The following is a 21,415-nucleotide window of genomic DNA, read 5'->3' on the forward strand; positions in this document are numbered from 1 at the left end:
GCTCCCCTCCATCTTAAGGATTGGACATTGCCTATTAATGAATTTACTCATTCATAATGATGTGAGGCCCAATAAATTAATTTCCCGTAGATTTTTTTTGGGGGGGGTATCTTTTTGTTGAAAGTTTTGGTGATAATAACAGGATCTGATGGCAACTGCTAAGGACTCGAAGTAAGACAAAAGAAGGCAACCACTGATCCCTTTGAGTTCTCTGTCCCCCACACCCTCTCCAAGGTTCATGGGTGAGTCCCTCTCAGATCTGAACTCCAGTCTTTTTGTATTTTAACTCTCTGATTTTACTAGCTCTCAGTCCAAAGGTTAGTGGGTCAACCTATTTGATAAGGAAGATCAAACTTGGAGCCTAAGATCATAGCCTTTTGGTGCAGTCCACAGTTTCATTTTTGCTACTGCTAGTTTCCTTAACTGTGCGAAAGGTGGGAAATGAAATGATACAGATGGAATCTTCAAACTCTTAAAATTTAGATTCTCTATCCTCTGTCACAGTGGCATTTATATGTTCAAAAACTGGAGGGTTAGAAACTGTGCCTATCTAACAAAATGACTACATCTCACCAAAGACAACCTAGAATTTCAATGTCCATTATGGGAAATATTCCAAATAGACAAAATTACTCATCTCAGAAATGCACTCCAGAAAAAGAGCTCCCAAACAAAACAGTCGAATAGACAAATAGAATGCCTATTTTAATTGGTACTCAGATTACATTAAGAAATTGCAACATTCTAAAATAGTTTCATTAAATGATACTTTGCAAAAGGCAAATGAGAAATCAAAAGTTCAGGACATATTACACAACTGCTCCTTATTCTTTAGCTTTAATCTATACCCTGGTAACCCATATTCTATATTTTATGCCTTTGAGTTTACATATTATAATTGGTTCATATCAGTGAGATCATACAATAAAAATGAATAGAGATGACGGTTGCAAGTTAACAGTAATGGTAATATTTTAATACTCTTTCATCAACAGTAACAAACGTACCACACCAGTACAATGGGTCAATAATATGGGGTGATAAGGAGTATGGGACAATTACGGTTTTCTTTTTTATTCTTATTTCTTTTCTGGAGTAATAAAAATGTTGTAAATTTGATCATGGGTTTGTACGCACAACTGTGTGATGATGATGTGGGTCACTGATTGTATATTTCGGATGGTTTCCATGGTTTGTGAATGTATCTCAATAAAATTGCATTTAAAAAAAGTTCATGACATTTATATGTTTTTATGTCTAACAGAAAAAAATATTTAATTGAAGCTTACAAGCACTCTATGTAAGTCTGTCGGTAGGTTTGTTGCATGCTTTTTCCTACTCTTGAAGAGCATTACCAAATGTATTTATAAAACACCTTAAAAGAGCTCTATTAATTCACCTAGTTGCATGCCTCATGATTTCATTCCTTGCAACACCCCAGAGAACTTCGGGCAAAAAATAAAAAAGTACTTGCAATGTCCCCTTGAGAGTCTGGGGGAAAATGTCAAAATATTAAACTTCCTCATATGGGAAATTCCTGATATTCCCACAGGCATATGGAATCCCAATGTAATAAGTTAAGCCCTTGATATTGGGGCTTGCCCTTATGAAACTTATTCTTGTAAGCCTTCTTATAATTACGTCTAAGAGTCACCCCCAGAGAACTTTTACTATTGCTCAGATGTGGCCTCTTTCTCACAGCCACCTCTGCAAATAAACTCACTACCCTCCCCTTTATGTGGGACATGACTCCCAGGGGTGTAAGTCTCCCTGACCAAGAGAGACAGGATTCCCAGGGATGAGCCTGGCCCTGGCATTGTGGAATAGAGAATGCTGTCTTGACCAAAGGGGGAAAAGAAATGAAATAAAATAAAGCTTCAGTGGCTGAAAGATCTCAAATTGAGTTGAGAGAGCAATATGGAGGCTATTCTTATGCATTACATAGATAATTCCTTTTTAGTTTCTAGTGTATTAGAATAGCTAAAAGGAAATATCTGAATTCATTGAACAGCAATCCAGAAAACTTGACTTTTGATGATAATTGTATCACCATATATCTTTTATCCTGTGACTGTGTGATAGTGAAAACCTGGTGCCTGACATTCTTTAACCAGTATATGGGCACATGAGTAATAAAATAATGACAAATATATATAAATAATAGGGAAGAAAAGGGGTATGGGACAGTTTGAGTGTTCTTTTTCATTTTTTTTTTTAATTTTTAAATTTTTTTCTTTATTTTGAAATAACGAAAATTTTTGAAAATTGATTGTGGTGATGAATGCACAACTATATGATACTATGAGCCATTGATTATATACTTTGGGTGGATCATATGGTGTGTGAGTATATCTCAATAAAATTGCATTTTAAAAAAAGAGCTCTACTCAAAAAAATTGCATTTGAAAAAAAGAGCTCTACTCAAACTGACTTAAACATAAAAAAGCACTAATACGAAAATTAATGCTTCTAAAGTTACAGAAATTTAGGCAACCAAACTTCTAATATTTCCAATGGAAAAAAACAAGAGTATTCAAAGAACTAAATCCAACTGTTTGAAGACAAAGTTGCCATAATTTAGATAAAACTTTGGCAAACAGTACTAATGTATCAAAATGGATCAAAGTCATAAAGACAGAGTTAAGACCATAAAACTCTCAGAAGAAAATATAGGGAAATATCTTAAAGATCTTGTGGTAGGAGGTGGTTTACTGGACCTTACACCCAAAGGACAAATAATGAAAGAAGAAACAGATAAAAGGAATCTCCTCAAAACTGAATACTTTCATGCATCAAAGGACTTTGTCAAGAGAGTAAAATGGCAGTCTACTCAATGGGAGAAAATATTCAGAAGCTATTATCTGATAAGGGTTTAGTATCCAGAATATATAAAGAAATCCTACAACTCAAAAACAAAAGGACAAAAAAACCCAATTAAAAAATGAGCAAAAGACATGGATAGACACTTTCCCAAAGAGAAAATACAAATGGCTAAAATGCATAGGAAAATATGCTCAACTTCACTAGCTGCCAGGGAAATGCAAAACAAAACCACAATGAAATAACATTTCACAACTACTACAATGGCCTTTATCAAAAAAACAAAACAAAACAAAACAAAACAAAACAGAAAACTACAAGTGCTGGAAATGATGTGGAGAAACAAGCACACATTCACTGTTGGTGGGAACATAGATAGGTGCAGCTATGCTGGAAGGCCCCAGTCTCAGGCAACATCATACCTGATCTCAAACAATCAAACAATGAGGATCATGTCTAACAGAACCAGGATATTAGTATCTTTCAAAACAAGAATTAGCTGAGGTAAATGAAATGCAAGTCCCAAATGTTAAAAGAGAACACTGTGCAGTAACTCTGGAAGCAGGATAATCTGCTGGAAAATTGAGGGTTTAATGCACAGGTGAGAGTTTTGGGGTGACTTGGCCTTTCTATGCCCTCATTTTCCACTCTGTGAAGTGGGGACAGTAAAGACCCACCTATTACTTAAGCTTATAAGAGCTGTTCCTCTGAGACTCCCTGAGGATGACTCTGAGTGACAACTTTATGCATTGTCAGAATTTGTCAGGTTGCTTATCCTCTCTTTGCCTAAGATTTCTCATCTGTAATGTAAATAATAATTATGACTATGTTCTATGTAATATTTTGTGAAAAATAATGAGTTAGTACATTCAAAGCACATAGAATCTTGTCTGATGTACATTAAGGTTTCAAGTAAGATTTTTATTATGACCTGCTAACCCCTCCATGCTTTGAAAATAAAAGTTAACTCCCCTTTGCGAAATTGTTATCAGATTAGAAAAAGTATGCAAATCGATAAGAGCCATAAGGAAGAACTGAACTAGAAATCCAACAGAACTATACAAGTACCTTCAAACCCCTAGAATATGCTAGAGATTGCTCATAATTTTCTTAATACATACCGTCTTTCGAAATCCAAATGCATTATTAGAATGGCAACACCTCTACAAGTTGGTTTTCATTGATTGAAAATAAAACAACATAATTAAAAAACTTTACCTTGTATCCGCGGGCGGGTGCTGCCAGCACACGCACGTCTCCCCCAAGCCCTCGCACTACAGTGGGTACGCGCGGGTCCGGATAGCCAAGCCAACGACCCGCTTCCGCCACCTGAGGGGAGCCCCGGTGTAGCTGTGGATTCACTTTCCCCCGCCTCGCGCGCCCCAGGCTGCTGCTCTCTTCACGGTCTCACGTGATCTGGTCGTTGACGGACGCTCCCGGGAGTACGGAACTCTCGCGATAATACGCCTTTCTTCCCGAGGTGTGGAAGGAAGACCGAAGGCGGTTGTGTGGTGGTCTGCTCTGGCCGCAGAAGCCGCGAGAAGAACGGCGGATCCCTGCCAGTGCCGCAGAAGCAAATCTCCCTAAACCATCAAGGTGAGAAAAATGACGAAAGAACCGTCATATTTCATCGATTTTAAGGTTCATATTCTTTGCATTTTAACATCTCTAAAAAATCAGGATCCGTCTCACAATAAATGGTGTGTTCTTGCAGAATTGGCAGCATTTTCTCTTTCCTAGTGACTTAGGAAACAGTAGTGAATGTTAAAATTGATGGCATTGTAGTTGGATGAAAACAGTAAGTAGGACTTCAGCCAACTGATGGAGCGTGTGAAACCAGTCCGTCTTGAAGGGTATGCAGGCAGAGTCCCCATCGTCCCTGCACTGCGTTTGAAAGGCTGAGTGTAGGCATCCGTGGTTTTGGAAAAGCTGTTCTGGGCAGTTGCCGTGTGGGGGACCCAGACCCAAGCTTGGAATTCAGTTTTCTGACCCGGGAGAAACCAACTCTGTAAACTCAGGCACCCGAGATTGTTGGTCCAGTAAACCTCAACAAAGTGGCTTCCGCAGTTGGGCAAGTCTCTTAGACCCTGCAAAGTTTGGAATTTAATATAGAAAACCTCTTGTTAAATATGGCAGATTTATCTCCTTCCTCCTGAGACTCCTCTAATATGACAGGAAAGAGTTTTTATAAAGGCAAAAAGGTGGGAATCTTGTGGAGCTGGAGCTAGGTGGACAGTAGTCTCTGCTTTAGAAGACTGCAGGCATGGAGGCCAGTGCCTGAGGCATTGTGCATGAGCATGCAGCTGGAAAAGGAGGAGAACCCAGACCTCTCTCTACCACTTCCACTGACAGGCATGGCTCCCTGCCCCAGCAATGACTGGGAAGTGAGTTCCAGGAGAGGAGCTCAGAAGCCCAGCAGACCGGGGGCAGAGCCCTGATCTGAGGCTCCTTGGAAGGAGATCTCTCTGCAGCAGCTCCCAGCTCCAAAGAAAAGACCGGTAAGTTAGGGGTCCCCTAGAAAAATGGCCCAGCCAGATCCTGGCCCCAAAGTTCAGCAGCTCCAGGAACTAGGAGCATCTCACTTGTTATGCGACTGAAAATCTCATGATACACAGACACCAGATTAGAGGGGTAAATAACGAAGGAAGAGGGACTGAGAAGGAGCAGGGATGATTCTTACACATATCTCTTGGGCTTATATAGTAAAGATTTTTCTGGGGTGTTTCACTAGTAACAGAATTGCTGGGTAATGAATTCTGCATTATTCAGCGTCATAATTTAACACCAGACTGTTTTTCCAAAATGATAGAACCACTTCAAACAGAATGTATAATACTTCATTCTATTCTATATCTGTTTTCATTTTATCAATCTGGTAAGTGTAAAATGGTATCAGGTGAACCTTAATTTACATTTCTCTGGTTCTCAGTAAATCTGAGCACATTTTGGTATGTTTATGGGCCCTTCATGTGTCCTTTTTTGTGACATGCTTTTTCATGTATCTTCCTATCTTTCTCCTGAGTTGTCTTTTTAAAAATGAGTTCTAATTCTTCATATAGTCTAGATAATGATGCTCTGTCAGTTTGTATTATAAATATCCCAGTTTAAGGCTTTTTCTTTACAGTGTCTTTTGATGAAGAGAAGTTACAAATATTAATATACTAAACTTTATTAAACTCCTCCTGTTTGTATACTTTTCTAATTCCAGCAATCTTGTTAAGATCTCTTATTCTAAAATGTTATCGGTAGATTCTCTGGGGTTTTTAGACTTTAAATTAATCTCAGCATGATGGTAATTTTCTTTCTTCCCAATACTTACACTCCTTTCCCTGGTCAACTTAATGTCTTAGCTAGGACCTGAAGAAAGATTGTTTATAAATAGTGATAATAAGCATTGTGCTTTTAAGGAGAATACTTCTAGTGTTGTTCTAGAAATTTTTGCAGGTTGTTTTTAAAGAAGAGTCCCTTTTATTCCTAGTTTGTGAAGACTTTTTTTCTTACTTTTCTTTTTTATTTTGAAAAAAAAAAATTAAATTTATAGTAAATTTGCAAGTATAGTACAAAGAGCTTTTATCTCCTGAAGTGTTTTAGTTTAAGGTGCTCATCTGTTGTATTCTCACTCCTAAATAGTTTATATTTCTTGTAAACAAGGATATTCTCCTATGTAACTGCAATGCAAACATCAAAACTTGGAGAATAACATTGATACAATACTATCATTTAGTCCTCAAACTTCAGATTTCACTCGTTACCTCAGAAATACTATTCTTTTGCTAAATATTTCTTTTTAGCAAAAGGAACAAGTTTGGAATCTGATTTTGTTGCTTGTCATCATTCTTTAGTGTCCTTCAATCTGGAAGCACTTACTTAGTCTTTCCTTGACTTTCAAAACCTTGACATTTTTGAAGATCATAGGCCATTTATTTTCTAGAATGTCCCTCAGGTTGTGTTTGTGACACTTCTACATGATCAAATTCAAGTCACATCTTTGGCAGAAATATCACAAAAGTGATTTGAAATCTTTTCATTGCCTCCTAACAGATGGAATGTGATTTCTGTTTGTTCCTTTATGGATTATAACTTTGGTCACTTCATTTGAAGTGGTGTCTGTTAATGTTCTCCATGGGGGAGTTACCCTTTTTTAAAAATAATTATTTTTTGGAGGGAGACACTGAGACTATGTAAATTTCCCATTCCTCACTAATTATTCTATCTATCCCTCATATATCTATCTAATATGTATGGCCTCATGTCTTTTATTACATATTATTTCAGTATATTGCATTATTTCATTGTTTGTTTTGGTGCTTGAATTGTTCCAAACTTGGCCAGCTTCTTCAATCTGGTTTCTCTGTCCTTTTTTTTTTTAATTTTAATTTTTATTTTATTTAATTAATTAATTTATTTATTTATTATTTTGAAATAAATTCAAAGTTACATGAATAGTTGCAAAAACAATACTAGCCCCATACACAGAATTCCATCATACCCTGACCCCCCTCCCCCGATAGCTCAATCTAACAACTTTAACATGCTGTCACATCACTATTTCTTTCCCTCCCTATCTATCATCCATCATATATTTCTCTGTCTTCTGAATATATAAGAGTTAGCTGCACACATCCTTGAACATACACTATAATTCACATATGTACTTCCCATGAACAAGAACATTCTTTTATGTAATTCCATAAGCACAGCTAAGAAGTATAAGAGATTCAACAATGATACAAAGCTTACATTCTATATTTCCTTTTCCTTATGTCTCAACTGTGTCCCTTCGAGCCACCTGTCCTCCACCCTCCAATCTCATCCAAGTTCATCCTTAGCATTCAATTGTCATCTAGTTAGACTGTCTTTTTTTTTTTTTTCTTTTTTCAATTGTGGAAACATACATACAGCCTACATCTTCCCATTTCACCCCTTTCCTAGCCTTCCATTAGTGGGATTAATCACATTTAGAATGATGTAATGCTCTTTCCCACCATCCATTACTAGAAGTTTCCCTTCACCTCAAACAGTAACCCTACACTCCTTTCTTAACTCCCCATTGCCCCTTCCCCCATTTCTCTTAACCCAAACTCTACTTTTCATCTCTATGGTTATATTCTCTGATAATTTCTTTGTGTTTACTGTGGGGCTTAAAATTAACCTCTTAAATCCCTATCAATCTTGTTTTTCTTTGATACCACCTTCACTTCAATAGGGCACATAAACTATGTTCCTATACTCCTTCATTCCCCCACCTTTGTATAGTTGTCTAAAATTATGTATTTTACATCGAGTTCAAAACCATTGATTTGTCCTTAGAGTTTGTGTATTTTTTATCATGTAGGAAGTAAATAGTGGAGTTATAGTTCAAAAATTATTGACTTCTATTTGTATTCCATTGTGTTTGGAGAATGTTCTTTGAGTATATTCATTTTCTTTTTTTTTTTTTTTTTTAATTTCTTGAGGCTTGTTTTATGTCCCAGCTTATGGTCCCTTCTGGAGAAAGATCTGTGATCACTAGAGAAAAATGAGTGTCCTGGTGATTTGGGATGTAAGGTACTGTATATGTCTGTTAAAATTCTCTATATCTCTTTCTCCTTTCTTTGTCTGTCTGTTGGTAGGGCTTCCTTTAGAATCTGAAGTAGGGCAGGTCTTTTATTGGCAAAGTCTCTCAGCATATGTTTGTCTGTGAAAAATTTAAGCTCTCCCTCAAATTTGAAGGAGAGTTTTGCTGGATAAAGTATTCTTGGCTGGAAATTTTTCTCTCTCAGAATTTTAAATATGTCATGCCACTGCCTTCTCGCCTCCATAGTGGCCACTGAGTAGTCACTACTTAGTCATATATTGTTTCCTTTGTATGTGGTGAATTGCTTTTCTCTTGCTGCTTTCAGAACTTGCTCCTTCTCTTCAGTATTTGAGAGTCTGATCAGGATATGTCTTGGGGTGGGTTTATTTGGATTTATTCTATTTGGAGTTCGCTGGCCATTTATGCTTTGTGTGTTTATATTGTGTAGAAGGTTGGGGAAGTTTTCCCCACCAATTTCTTTGAATATCCTTTCTAGACCTTTACCCTTCTCTTCCCCTTCTGGGACACCAATGAGTCTTAAGTTTGGACGTTTTATTTTATCTATCGTATCCCTGAGATCCATTTTGATTTTTTAAATTTTTTTCTCCATTCTTTCTTTTGTTCTTTCATTTTCTGTTCTGTGGATTTCTAGGACACTGAGATGTTGTTCAGCTTCCTCTAGTCTTGCATTGTGAATATCCAGAGTCTTTTTAATCTGGCCAACAGTTTCTTTTATTTCCATAAGATCTTCTGTTTTTTAATTTACTCTTGCAATGTCTTCTTTATGCTCTTCTAGGGTCTTTTTTATGGTGCTTATATCCTGGGCCATGGTCCTCTTGAGGTCCTTTAAATCCTTTGCCATGTTTTCGTTCTTTGATTGTAGTTCCTTAATTAATTTTGCGAGGTATAACGTTTCTTCCAAAATCTTGATTTGTGTGTTTGGAGCTGGATTCTCCATATCATCTGGTTTTATCATATGCATTAAGATTTTCTGTTGTTTTTGGCCTCTTGGCATTTGTTTTGCTTGATAGGGTTAGATTTTATGCTGTGATCTCGGGCATTCCTCCCAATTCATGTCGGTGGATGTTGAGTGTACAGTCACGTTTGTCTCCCCACTACCATTCCAGGTTATTTACTGGTTTTTTGTTCATTTATGAATTGCTCTGGGGGAGACTAAGTCTTCCACTTCTTTCTATTCCACCATCTTCCCAGAATCTTTCTCTGTCCTTTTAACATGTAGTTATTATACTTTGAGCTTTTAAAAAGAAATTAATATATGCTAACTTCCATCAAATGCTTTTCTTCATCTATATATTATCGTGGTGTTTTTCTGTCTTCAGTATGCTACTGTGGAGAATTACATTAATTAATTATTTTTTAACAGTAAGAAAACTTGTTTTCTGGGCTAATGCAATTTTTATACATTGCTGCATGTAATTTGATATTATTTTGTTAGGAAATTTACATCTCTCTTCATGAATAGGACAGTAATTATCCTTTCTTCCACTTGCACATTGCCATATCAGATTTATTCTAGCCACATAGATTTAATTGGAGACTGTTTCTACTTTTTCTGTTCTGTGGTAGATTTGCATAAGATTAGGAGTATTCCCTGAAAGTTTGGTAGAATATCAAAGGTGCATTTGCCTCAGTGTAGGACAGTTTCCTGAAGACAAAAGTATTTTATATTGTTTTAATCAAAATGTATTGTCCTTCTTGACTGATGATTTTAGTAACTCACATCATTTTTACTTTCTTGATTCAAAGAACCTCCCATTAGCAAATTTGGAGCATCCTATTTCTTTTTCCCATTATACAAATAATATTTAATAACCCATTTCCCAAGAATATGCCAACTGCAAAGATATTTATTGCCCTCACTGAGATTTTCACCAAAGGGGAAGTTGTACTTGTCTAGGAGTCATTATGATATTTCTGGAAGATGAAAGTGACATTAAAATGATGTTTCCAGGAAGTATAATCCAATTAGCTTTGTTACCACCTTTTATCTTGTTATAAAATCTGAAAGTTTACTGAAGTTAGATGATAAATCCAAAACTGAGTGAGTGTTGTTTTCTGAGATACGTCCTGATCTAAAGATTGTAACATTTAGAAAGTAAGCATCATTGTGAATGATGATTTTTTTTTTTGAGAGAATCTGTTAAGAGAGTTTTATGTAAAATGGTTATTTTATTCTCTTTATAGAGTCTCACTTCTGGCTACAGTAGAAATGTAGCTACTATTCCCTAGGATTGTAATTTTATGGAGCATCTTTCCTCTTTCTGATCTTGGACACCACCCTCTTTAATTGTGTGCCTTGAGAACATTTAGTTACAGAAATTAACAGCATGGGGTGCTGCTGTGTTTTCAACCAAAAAAAAAAAAAATATATCAGCAGCTGACTTCTTTGTTTTGGGATTAATAAAGTTTTTGAAATCACTGAACTCTGTTCTTAACTGAGAAATGTGAGAATGTATTGAGTCTGTATTTTTTTCCTACAGTTTTTATTGTGAAATATAACATATATACAGAACAGTGATAACTTTCAAAGTACAATTTAATAAGTAGTTATAGGGCAAATGCAAATTTCAAAGAATATTATGGGTTACAGTTCCACAATTTCAGTTATTTCCTTATTGTGAAATAAAATAGATATACAGAAAGGTGATAACTTTCAAAGTATGATTTAAGAAATAGTAATAAGTAATTTCAACAAATAGGTAATTTCAAAGAATGTTATATGTTACAGTTCCACAGTTTCAGTTATTTCCTTACTATGAAATATAACATGTACAGAAAGGTGATACCTTTCAACGTACAATTTAAGAAGTAGCTAAAGAGCATACTTTAAAGAATGTTATGGGTTCCATTTCCACCATTTCCGTTATTACCTTCTAGCTATTCTAATACCCTAGCATCTAAAAATGTATATATTTATATAAACATTCAGTTTTTGTAATCCTTTTTTTAAACCTATCTTGTCTTTTGCTACACCTTCGTCTCATTTTATCACTTTCAGGGATGTCTACACAATGACCCCCCTAACTTCATCATATTGAAAAGGGCTGTCAACATGGGGAAGGGGGCTGCCATCTGGTTGATGTTCTTGAAGAGGCTGTTGCCTCCGGCTTTGGGGACTTACCTGGCATAGGATCATTCTGGAGGATATAAGTTTCTGAAAAACAAACTTAGTGAGGGAAACTTTTTGGGAGTCTCCAATAGGGACCTAGGTATTTCGGGGCTACCATTGGTTAGGGGGTACACTGCTACTGCTAGACTCTTGCCACCTAGGTGTGTCTTAAGTATGAATTAAGAATGTTTATGTATATTTCATTTATTTTGGTGTATAAAAATGAATGATGTGAATAGTTACAGAATATAGCATGTTATATGAGTATTTAAGTATAAAGACACATTTACACATATTTATTTACAGTTACCACTTTGAAACCTGAGTGGTATCATATTTTGTGTTCTCGGTTGTTCACAAACATCAGAAAATATTTAGTTTGTGTTTAAGTATTTATCTTTTGATCACTTATATTTTTGAGAAGTTTGAAGTAGCTTTGGATCGTTAATGTTTCATACACTTTGGGCATCTATGTACCTGGAGAGACTTATGATTTGACAAGAAGTAGTTTGTTGCTCTATTAAAATCTCTTTTGCAATTTTATTTTAAGAGTTAATAACTGTTAGGCTAAGGTACAACTTATGCCTAGATGATGGCTGTATAAAACTCTGAAATTACCATATAACTCTTGGATCTTTGGTAAATCACATATGTAAAATTAGTCATAGAAATTTATATAAGGTGATTCTGTTTTCAACTTTTCAAAAATTCCTAACTGTCCTAATCTATTTGGGTATAATAGGGCTATTTCTTGAAATCAGTGAACATGGAAATTATCACACACTGATGCCACATGCAGAAGTTTTTCTTCTCTAAAATACACCAGTGGCTATATATTTTACTTTTAAAGAAATGATCTATGTAATACAGGGGGTCTAACAGTTTTCTAACATATTAAGGTTCAATTTTAATGTGTCAAATTGCCCTTGTTATGAAGCAAGGAAAGATTACTATTGGGTGCATAGTTAAAGAGTTCACTTTTATTTATTTTCCCCATGTTTTGGGGCCATGCATGGGTGGGTAAGAAACTGTTAATGAAAGGGGAATTTAACTGCAATTGCTGTATAAATCACCTGTAAAATCCATTAGTCTGACAATAATATCAGGTTTGTATACTTTTATTTTTAGTTACTGCCTCTTAATTTTTGAGCAATAATCTTTATGTTACTTTAATGTGCATTTTTATGTTATCTCTGGATATAGAGATTTTCTTTTGAATGCTTGATGAAAGCATTATTTATTTATTTTTTTTTCTTTTCCAGGTTACATCTATAGAATGGCCATACGAAATATCAAGTTATTTTTATTTTGTTTAATTTTTCTTTTGTAGGTTATCCATGGATATTTTGGTTATTTGAAATGGTCATACTCAAATATTTGACATCTAAAACCTTTGAGGATGATGTGAGTGCATTTTTTTGCATATATTTCAATAACTTGATAAAAAAAAGCAAGCTAATAATGACTATTTGATTTATTAAAGTGCTAATGTTTAAACCAAATTCTAGATGAAGTCTGCCCACTTATTATTTTTTCTGTTTACAATAAAATAAAGTAAATGTGAGTGTGTGTAAGTCTGTATTCTCCAAATCAAATTTCTTGACACAATTTTCTTATTTTATTGATTTTTCCATATCACAAAAATTTTTAAATATTAAAGCAAGAAAACTTTAGACATTTGAGCAACATTTTAAGTCTATCCATGTGTATAATAGATGAAGATAAAATATTCAGAGCATCTTAAAATGTAAATCAGAGTATCTTCCTGCTCTTTCTCTTTTTAACATTTTTTTCTAGATTTCTGGTCAATTATCTTAAAAGTTTTCTATTTCTAAGGCTTTTTGAACAATAGGATTGTTGTAGTTTGCTAATGCTGCAGAATGCAAAACACCAGAGATGGATTGGCCTTTATAAAAAGGGGGTTTATTTGGCTACACAGTTACAGTCTTAAGGCCATAAAGTGTCCAAGGTAACAAACACATCAGTAATCGGGTACTTTCACTGGAGGATGGCTAATGGCATCCGGAAAACCTCTGTTAGCTGGGAAGGCATGTGGTGGCATCTGCTCCAAAGTTCTGGTTTCAAAAATGGCTTTCTCCCAGGACGTTCCTCTCTAGCAAGCTTGCTCCTCTTCAGAACGTCACTCACAGCTGCACTGAGTTCCTTCTCTTTGAGTCAGCTCATTTATATGGCTCCACTGATCAAGGCCCATCCTGAATGGGTGAGGCCATGCCTCCATGGGAATATCTCATCAGAGTCATCACCCACAGCTGGGTGGGGCACATTCCAAGCAAATCTAATCACCAAAACATCTGCCCCACAAGACTGCATCAAAGATAATGGCGTTTGGGGGGCACAATACATTCAAACTGGCACAAGGATTTCAAAAGGGCAGTAGTATTTTCCAGTTTAATCCAAGCTGGTCTTATTCCAAGATGACGTTTTTTGCCCCTTGGAAGGTAAGTAGAAGAGAAAATAAAATGAGAAGAATTTTGGTTTATATTTTAAGGATTCTTCCTACCCATGATTGTTTTCATATTTTATTTTAGTTTTTTAACCAACGCATCCTAAGTCAGGAGGCTGTCAAAGATTTAATTAAAAGACTAAGCAACACAACAACCAACTTGGAAAGTGTAAAATAAGTAACATATCTTTCATGTATTCATTTTTACTGACTATATTGCTTCTTTCAGTAATAGATTAAAGCTGTGGTTTTGAAACTGGGTTCAATGAAGTCCTGAGATTTCCAAAGGCTCTTCCTGGGGCCCATCTGCTTCCCTCAAGCACCCCTCCCTAGCTAGCCTCTCTTTCCTCCAGAGCAGCTTTATTTCAATCTCTTATATATTGGACATTTGCATAGATTTTCTTATGAAGGAGGGAATTGTTTTGCTTAACAAAGACTGAAAACACCTGGGCTATTATAGGGGACATCTAAACCCCGTAAAGACATTCTAAGATTATAAAACTGTATTTTTAAGTGTATAAACTCTTAAAACATTGTTAAGAGTGTATAACTCTTTAATATAAAAATGCATTTATTTATTCATCCATTCAGTGTGTACTACCTGCGCTGTCCTTGACAGTGGAATGCATGCTGGAGATACAGTGCTGAACAAGGCGTAGTCTAGTGGGAGATGGGAAAAATTCCTAGTAATTACAGTACAATGCAATGAATGCTATGATAAAACTAAAGTACAAGTGCTGCAGGAATCCACAGGGAAAGCTTCTGGCAGTAACTGTTAAGAAGAGAGCTTAAAATGGGATTGAGTCAGCCAGGATGTAAGTGAGCAGGAAAAAAAGTGAAAGACCCCAAGTCCCAGGTTTATGGAATCTGCCTCTGCACCATTTAAGGAACAGACTCAGACTGAAGTGACCATTGGCATTTCTATCAGAGCCATGTTGTACTGGGGCCCTAAAAAGTACTGCGGACGCAGTTACTTCCAAATTAGAAATAATTTATTTGTAAGTTTAATACTTGTAGAATTCTGTAATATTGACCAAGGACATGTATTAAGGCTGCCCAGATCTTGAGAAGCATTTTTCATGTAACTTTTTCTATTTGGACAATTTTTCAGTATATTCCTACTTTTCCATCCATGTTCCTATCAACATTCATTTTCGCAGATGCTCAGGGAGCTGGAAACTATGGATAAAGACTTTCTAATTTACAAATTGTAGCTGACTCTATCAGCAGTGAATTCTGAAAACACCTTGCTGTTTCAGCAGAATATGGCATTTAAAATCATGGTTTATGATGTCAGACAGGTCTAGGTTCAAGTCATGATTGCCATTTTTTACCTGTGAGATTTTCAGGCAAATAAAAAGCACTAGCACAGGGTGGCATGGGGTTAGTACTCAATAAAAGTTATCATTGTTGTTATCATTGTTTATTGTCATGAGAGGATGCTGGATTTGTCAAATGCCTTTCTACATCTATTGAGATGATCATAGGGTTTTTTCCCCTTAGTTTGTTCATATGGTGTATTAAATTAATTTATATTCTGATATTAAATCAACCTTGCATTCCTGGGATAAGTCCCAATCGGTCATGTTTTGTCATCCTTTTTATATGTTGCTGAATTTGGTTTCCTAATATTTTCTTAGAGACTTTCTTGTGCCTGTATTCATGAGGGATATTGGTTTGTAATTTCTTTTTCTGGTGATGTGTTTTCGTAGCTTTGTTTTCAGGATAGTACTGGCCTCATAGAATGAGTTAGGAAGTGTTTCCTCTGAAAGTGTTTGTGTAGGATTGCTTTTATTCTTTAAATATTTGATAAAATTCACAAATAAAGCTATCTGGCCTTAGGCTTTTCTTTGTGGGAATATTTTTCATTGTGAATTCAACACCTTTACTTGTCTGTCTTCTTGAGATACTTTTGGAAACGTCTTTCTAGAAATTTGTGTATTTCATCTAAGTTGTCTAGTTTGTTAGCATAAGGGTATCCATAATATTATCTTATCATCCTTTTAATTTCTCTCGGGTTATTAGTCATAACCCCCCTATTCCTGATTTTTCTCAATTTTGTCTCCTTTTTTTTTCCCCTTGGACCATCTAGCCTAACACTTAATTTCTTTAATCTTTTTAAAGAGTGCTTTTGATTTCATTGATTTTCTCTATTACTTTTCTGTTTTGTATGTCATTGACTCACCTCTACTCATTATTATTAATTCCTTCCTTCTGCTTGTTTGGGTTAATTTGCTATTATTTTTCTAGTTCTTAAATGAAATCTTAGATTACTCCCATGAGACTGTTCTAATACAAGTGTTTAAAGCTACACATTTCCCTCTCATTTAGCTGCATTTCATCAGTTTTTGTTATGTTTTGTTTTTGTTCTCAGTTCAAAATAATTTCTAATTTCCCCTGTGGTATCTTTTTTGACTCATATTTTATATAGATGTATGTTGTCTAATTTTCAAATATTTGGGGATTTCCCTAATTCCTCTATGTTTTTGATTTCTAATTTGATTCCATTGTGTTTGGAAAACATACTGAAGTACTTAAAAATTTATTGCAGGGTCTTCTACTTTAAATCAGATTTTTTTGGTTAGAAAAAAACTGTTAGAACTGCGCTGAAGCAGTAACAAAAACTCTCACAATCAATATTCAAATTAGCTTTACTCTTCCCCAACAAACCTAATAACCAACCCATCCTCTTACCCACCAACCAACAAAACCCTTAAAAAAATTCATTGAGAACATTTCATGGCTTAGCATATTGTCTGTCTTCAATAGTGTTCCATGTGTTTAAAAAACAAGTGCCTTCCACTGAGTTGAGTGTTCTATAAATGTCAATCAAATTGGTTGATAGTGTTATTTGTGTCTTCTATATCCTTGCTGAATTTTTGCCTAGTTGTTATCAGTTAAGAATGAAATATTAAAACCTCTGCAATTGAAATAAATTCATTACCATCCCCGCTACATGGGACATGATTCCCATTTCCCCTTACAAATGGCCTATTAGGGAATAGCAGTCAGAACCCACTGAAAAATTCATCTTAATAAACAAAGATGTAAAGGATTCCAAAATCCCTAGGGCCCAAAGGCAATGCCATTATGATGGTCCATTTGTGGAAATCCAGTTCATGAATTTAGTTGTGGAAAAACTGTGATCCAGTGCATGAATATATGAAAACTTTTAGCTAATTTCGCCGTTTTAAAATTGCTGGATTTTTCCTACTAAAATTGGGGACACTAGAAGTATTTCTATTCTCATCATAAAATTTATATTTTATGAAATATTGAGAGATACTACTTTACCTAAATAGAGACCAAGATAAAATTGCCTTCTCCCTTAACTTCCACTATATATAGATACAATGGTGGACCTATGTAGTGTGATAAGTCAAAGAGTGGAAAGAAAAAACTTGGGGGAAAAAACGAAACTTTTTGTTTGCAGATGATATATTGGGTGTGATATATAGAAACCATTTTTAAAAATTTGCAAAGGGAAATTAGAGGCCATTAATTTTAGGAAAGTCACAGGGTCTGAAGTAAAAATAAAATAAAACTTCTATATGTCAAAAGTTTATTAAGAGCGGTAATCCATGTACCTGGGCCCAAAATTTCATGGTGTCAGAATTTGCATGTCCAGTTTGGTGGTGGATCCCCCAAGCAGCAGAAGTCATTGGAAATTCATTGATTTGATAGACGTCGCTGAGGTTAAGTCCATTATCCTCATCTTCCAGAAAGAGATCATCCTCAGCCTGTCTTCCATAAGGGTTTCAAGCCACATTGGGTGTCAAAAACAGTTTGGATATCCCTTATTATTTGTGTCATTCCAAAGATACGGATCAAAGTAGGACCATATGCCATTTGCAAAAGCGCCTCAATAAGACTAAGTGCTGTTTTCTCACAGACTGTTTTAACAAGTTTGATTGTAAAGATTGAGAAGTGGATAGCACAATACTGTGTGATGGTAGCACAATACTGTAAGTATAATGAACAAAGCTGACTGTGAGTATGGCTGAAAGAGGAAGGCTAGGGGCATGTATGACCCCAGAAGGAAGGTTAGAGGATAAAAACTGGGACTGGTAGTTCCAACAGAGAATGCTGTGAAAACCAGAGGATGGTGGGAAGCCGAGCGTGGCCTGTGTTCTCCCGACCCTCCAGGCCCTCTGACCTCTTCGGCCTGGGCCAGCCGGTGAGCTGGGGGCCCGGGGACAACCTGTGGTCCCTGCCCTGCAGAGACCCAGAGTCCTCACTGTAACTATCCACTGTCTTGGGCCAGGCCCTGGGGCAGCGGCAGAACACCCTCCCTTCTCCCCATGATGTCCTGATGGCCACAATGGCCTCGTCGAGCCTGGACGCCGCTAGCGGTTGGGTTTCACTGCCCAAACCTGCCCAGCGGGCGGTGTGGCAGGGACAGAAAAATGGCGGCTTCCCAAATGCCGTGAAGGGCCATTAGGGGACTTGAAGGCCCAGAAGGCGGGTCACGTGGACTGAAGCTCGGCCCTCTCTTCAGGCCATGGAGCCATGCAGATCTGGGACCTGGGGTGATCACCCCATCTCAATTGGACGAGATGCCATGTTGTCCCAGCAACAATGGACAAAGGCCTTAATGGGCTTGGAAGGTGAGCCAAGCCCTGGATGAGGCCGTCAGCTGTTAGACCTTACTTGATATTGGAAGAGAGAAATAGTAGAAACCTGTGACATTTGTCCAATAAGAAGTGTCCACTGCCTTTTGGGTAGATTTTCTGGCCATTTATAGAAGGCCTGTGTATATAATATGAAAAAGCTGCTCTCAACTTTCCCCAACCTTTTAAAAGAAAACTTTTTGCATATCTAGGCTTTCTAGATGTAAAGAGGTTGCCGACATATGATAAAGTAGAGTTAGAAAATCACATGTCTTGTAATGCCCATTTTTTAGTGAAAAAAAGGCTTGGAAATGTCTTCTGGAAGTGACTCTGAAATGGAATTTAGACTGCCTCTGGAAGTGACACTGGTAGAGACACATATCCACACTTGTTCTGTTGGTTAGAGGCCATGGAGCAGAAGGCTAAGAAGAGGAAGAGAAGGTTCGATGCCAGCTGGTCATATTTAGAAGACATTTTCATATTATAAACATTTTTTCTCTGCATTTTATTCCTCACTACTGTATATATAATTGACAATGCTAAATACTTTTTGAAATATCTCATCTTCCTAGATGTTCTGAAGTATCTGACTTATGTTGAAAGAAGAGGTAGTAGAAGAACACATTTTGTAATTATCTTTTGGTGAAGTATTGTGGGGTTTGTTGGAATGGCCAAACCACCTCTATAAGTAGTACACATTTTGTTCACTGGTTTGGTGGAGGAGGGAGAAGGAAGTGCAAAGGCCTCTATGCCAGTGTGTTTATAATGAGACAAGATTAACCACTGTCCCTATGTTTGTGCATTTGGTGTTCTACTTTGCTGTGTATATAGTGTATATAATGGACACACATGTCCCTGCCATCTATTCTAGATGTTCAAGAGGTTGCCAGTGTATGACAAACCTAGAGTTAGTAAACTAATACATCTTGTACATTTTGTGTTAAAATTCCTAAGGAAGATTGTTTTCTGAAATTTTGAGCAGTATAGCTCCCAGGGTTGGTGGAGAAGGATAAAAGGGAAGGGTTCTTGACACTTTCTGATTAACTGTTGTTACATATGTACAGTTTATTTAAGACTGTTCTGTGTATAGTGGTCAAACAAAGTCCTTATTTGAAACATCTAGTCTGTCTAGATGTATAGAAGTGTCTGATGCATGTTAAAAGTAGAAGTAGTAAAATATTACTTTGCAAATATTGTTTTGTTCAAATTCATAGAAAATAGTGTCTTTTGGAAATGGGACACTGTGAGCAGCATACTACTGTGTATACTCATTCAGTGGTTTGGAGGAGGTGGGAGGGAAGCAATTGCAAAAGGTAATATGCTAGGGTATTCAGACAAAATTTTTTCTGTATGTGTTCTGTGCATTCTGTTTGGTTGTATATATAGTGTATATAATGGACAAATGAGTCCTAATTTTGCAGCATCTAGTTTGTAGATGTTAAAGAGGTTGCCAGTGTATGACAAGGTAGAGTTATTAAAATTAGCATGTTTTGTATACTCTGTGTTGAAATTTATTGGAAAGCTTGTCTTCTGTAAATGACTTTTGGGTATGAATTTGCTCAACCACCTCTAAGCATTACATTTGCCTGTACTTGTCTAGTGAACTGGTAGTAGAGAAAAGGAACTGAGGAGGGAATCGTTGGAAGCCAAGATGGTCATATTTAGGTGATAGCTCAATTATAACCATTGTTATGTGTGTGCAGTTTTTTAACAATACTTTATATGCAGTGGACATGTAAATAATTTGAAATATCTAGACTTTCTAAATGTTTAGAAGTACTTGATGTGTTTAAAATAGAGGTAGTAGGGTAACTCTGTAAATAGCTCTTAAATATTGAGAAATATTGTCCTTGGGAATGGAATTGTTAAACCACCTCTGAACATTACACTTGTTCATGTTGAGAGGGAGGTGGGGGGGGAAGAAATTTAAAAAGGTGTTTTGCTAGTGTGTATTAGAAAATTTTTGATCATTATTGCCCTGTGTGTTATGTGCATTCATTTAACTTTGCTGTACTGGATATATTGTGTATATACTAGACAAGTGAATACTAATTTTATAATAACTAGTCTCTATATGTTAAAGAGGTAGCCAGTATAACAAAAGTAGAGTTAGTAAACTAACACATTTTGTACACTTTGTGTTAAAATTCATAGAAAGGCTGTCTTCTGAAATTGACTTTGGGAAATAAAATTATAAAACCCCATCTAAGTGACACATGTGCCTGTAACTCATCCACTGGGTTTGTGGTGGAGAGAAGGAATCAGGAGAAATGAAGGGTTCTAGACCAGAAGGTTTCTTTTAGAAGACACTTTCAGATACAACCATGTTTACACTGTGCAGTTTACTCACATACTGTGTAATATAGTGGACAAATTCAAGTCCTTATTTGAAACATCTAGTCTTTCTATGATGTTTAGAAGTGCACAAAGTATAATAAAAGTAGAGGTAGTAAAATACACATTTGTAGGTATTGTTTTTGTTAAATCATATGAAATATTTTTGGAAATGAAGGTCAAACCACCTTCAGAGCAGTATACATTCTGTTAGTGCTGTTTCAGTTAGGAGGAGAAGGAAGTGCCAAGGCTCTATGCCAGCAAGTCTGTAGTTTGGGCAGAAAACCATCATCCTGTATTTCTGTGCATTTTGTTTTACTTTGCTGTGTATATAGTGCATATGGTGGACAAACACTCCCTAATTTTTTATCTAGTCTTATAGACCAGTGTATGAAGGAAAGTAGAGTTAGTAAACTAATACATTTTTTACATTTTGTGTTAAAATTTATAGGAAGACTTGTTTGTGAAAAATGACAGATTTACTGTGTGGAAGCAAAATT

At 36.1% G+C, this 21,415-nt stretch overlaps 1 protein-coding gene and 1 long non-coding RNA gene across 7 annotated transcripts in view; one reads left to right on the forward strand and one right to left on the reverse strand.

The window, feature by feature from the left end:
- LOC119534681 (zinc finger protein 596-like) overlaps positions 1–21,415 on the reverse strand; it is a 137,881-nt gene that overhangs the window by 63,320 nt on the left and 53,146 nt on the right. For 2 of the 4 annotated variants that reach the window (XM_037837305.1, XM_037837304.1), the window contains one exon: positions 4,039–4,403. The gene's annotated coding sequence lies outside the window, so the exon portion shown is untranslated. Of the gene's footprint in view, positions 1–4,038; positions 4,413–13,786; positions 13,959–21,415 lie in introns of those variants that run through there. The other 2 variants (XM_037837306.1, XR_005217095.1) reach the window with 2 other exon arrangements.
- Positions 4,291–13,025, forward strand: LOC119534702. Of its 3 annotated transcripts, none has more exons than XR_005217099.1 (3): positions 4,291–4,416; positions 5,173–5,318; positions 12,770–13,025. It is a non-coding gene; the product is annotated as an uncharacterized LOC119534702 (long non-coding RNA). The 3 variants fall into 3 exon arrangements; XR_005217098.1 differs by having other exon boundaries at positions 12,838–13,025; XR_005217100.1 differs by lacking the exon at positions 12,770–13,025 and adding an exon at positions 11,397–11,605.

The sequence above is a fragment of the Choloepus didactylus genome, chromosome 5 (assembly GCF_015220235.1).
Source record: "Choloepus didactylus isolate mChoDid1 chromosome 5, mChoDid1.pri, whole genome shotgun sequence".
NCBI lineage: Eukaryota > Metazoa > Chordata > Mammalia > Pilosa > Megalonychidae > Choloepus > Choloepus didactylus.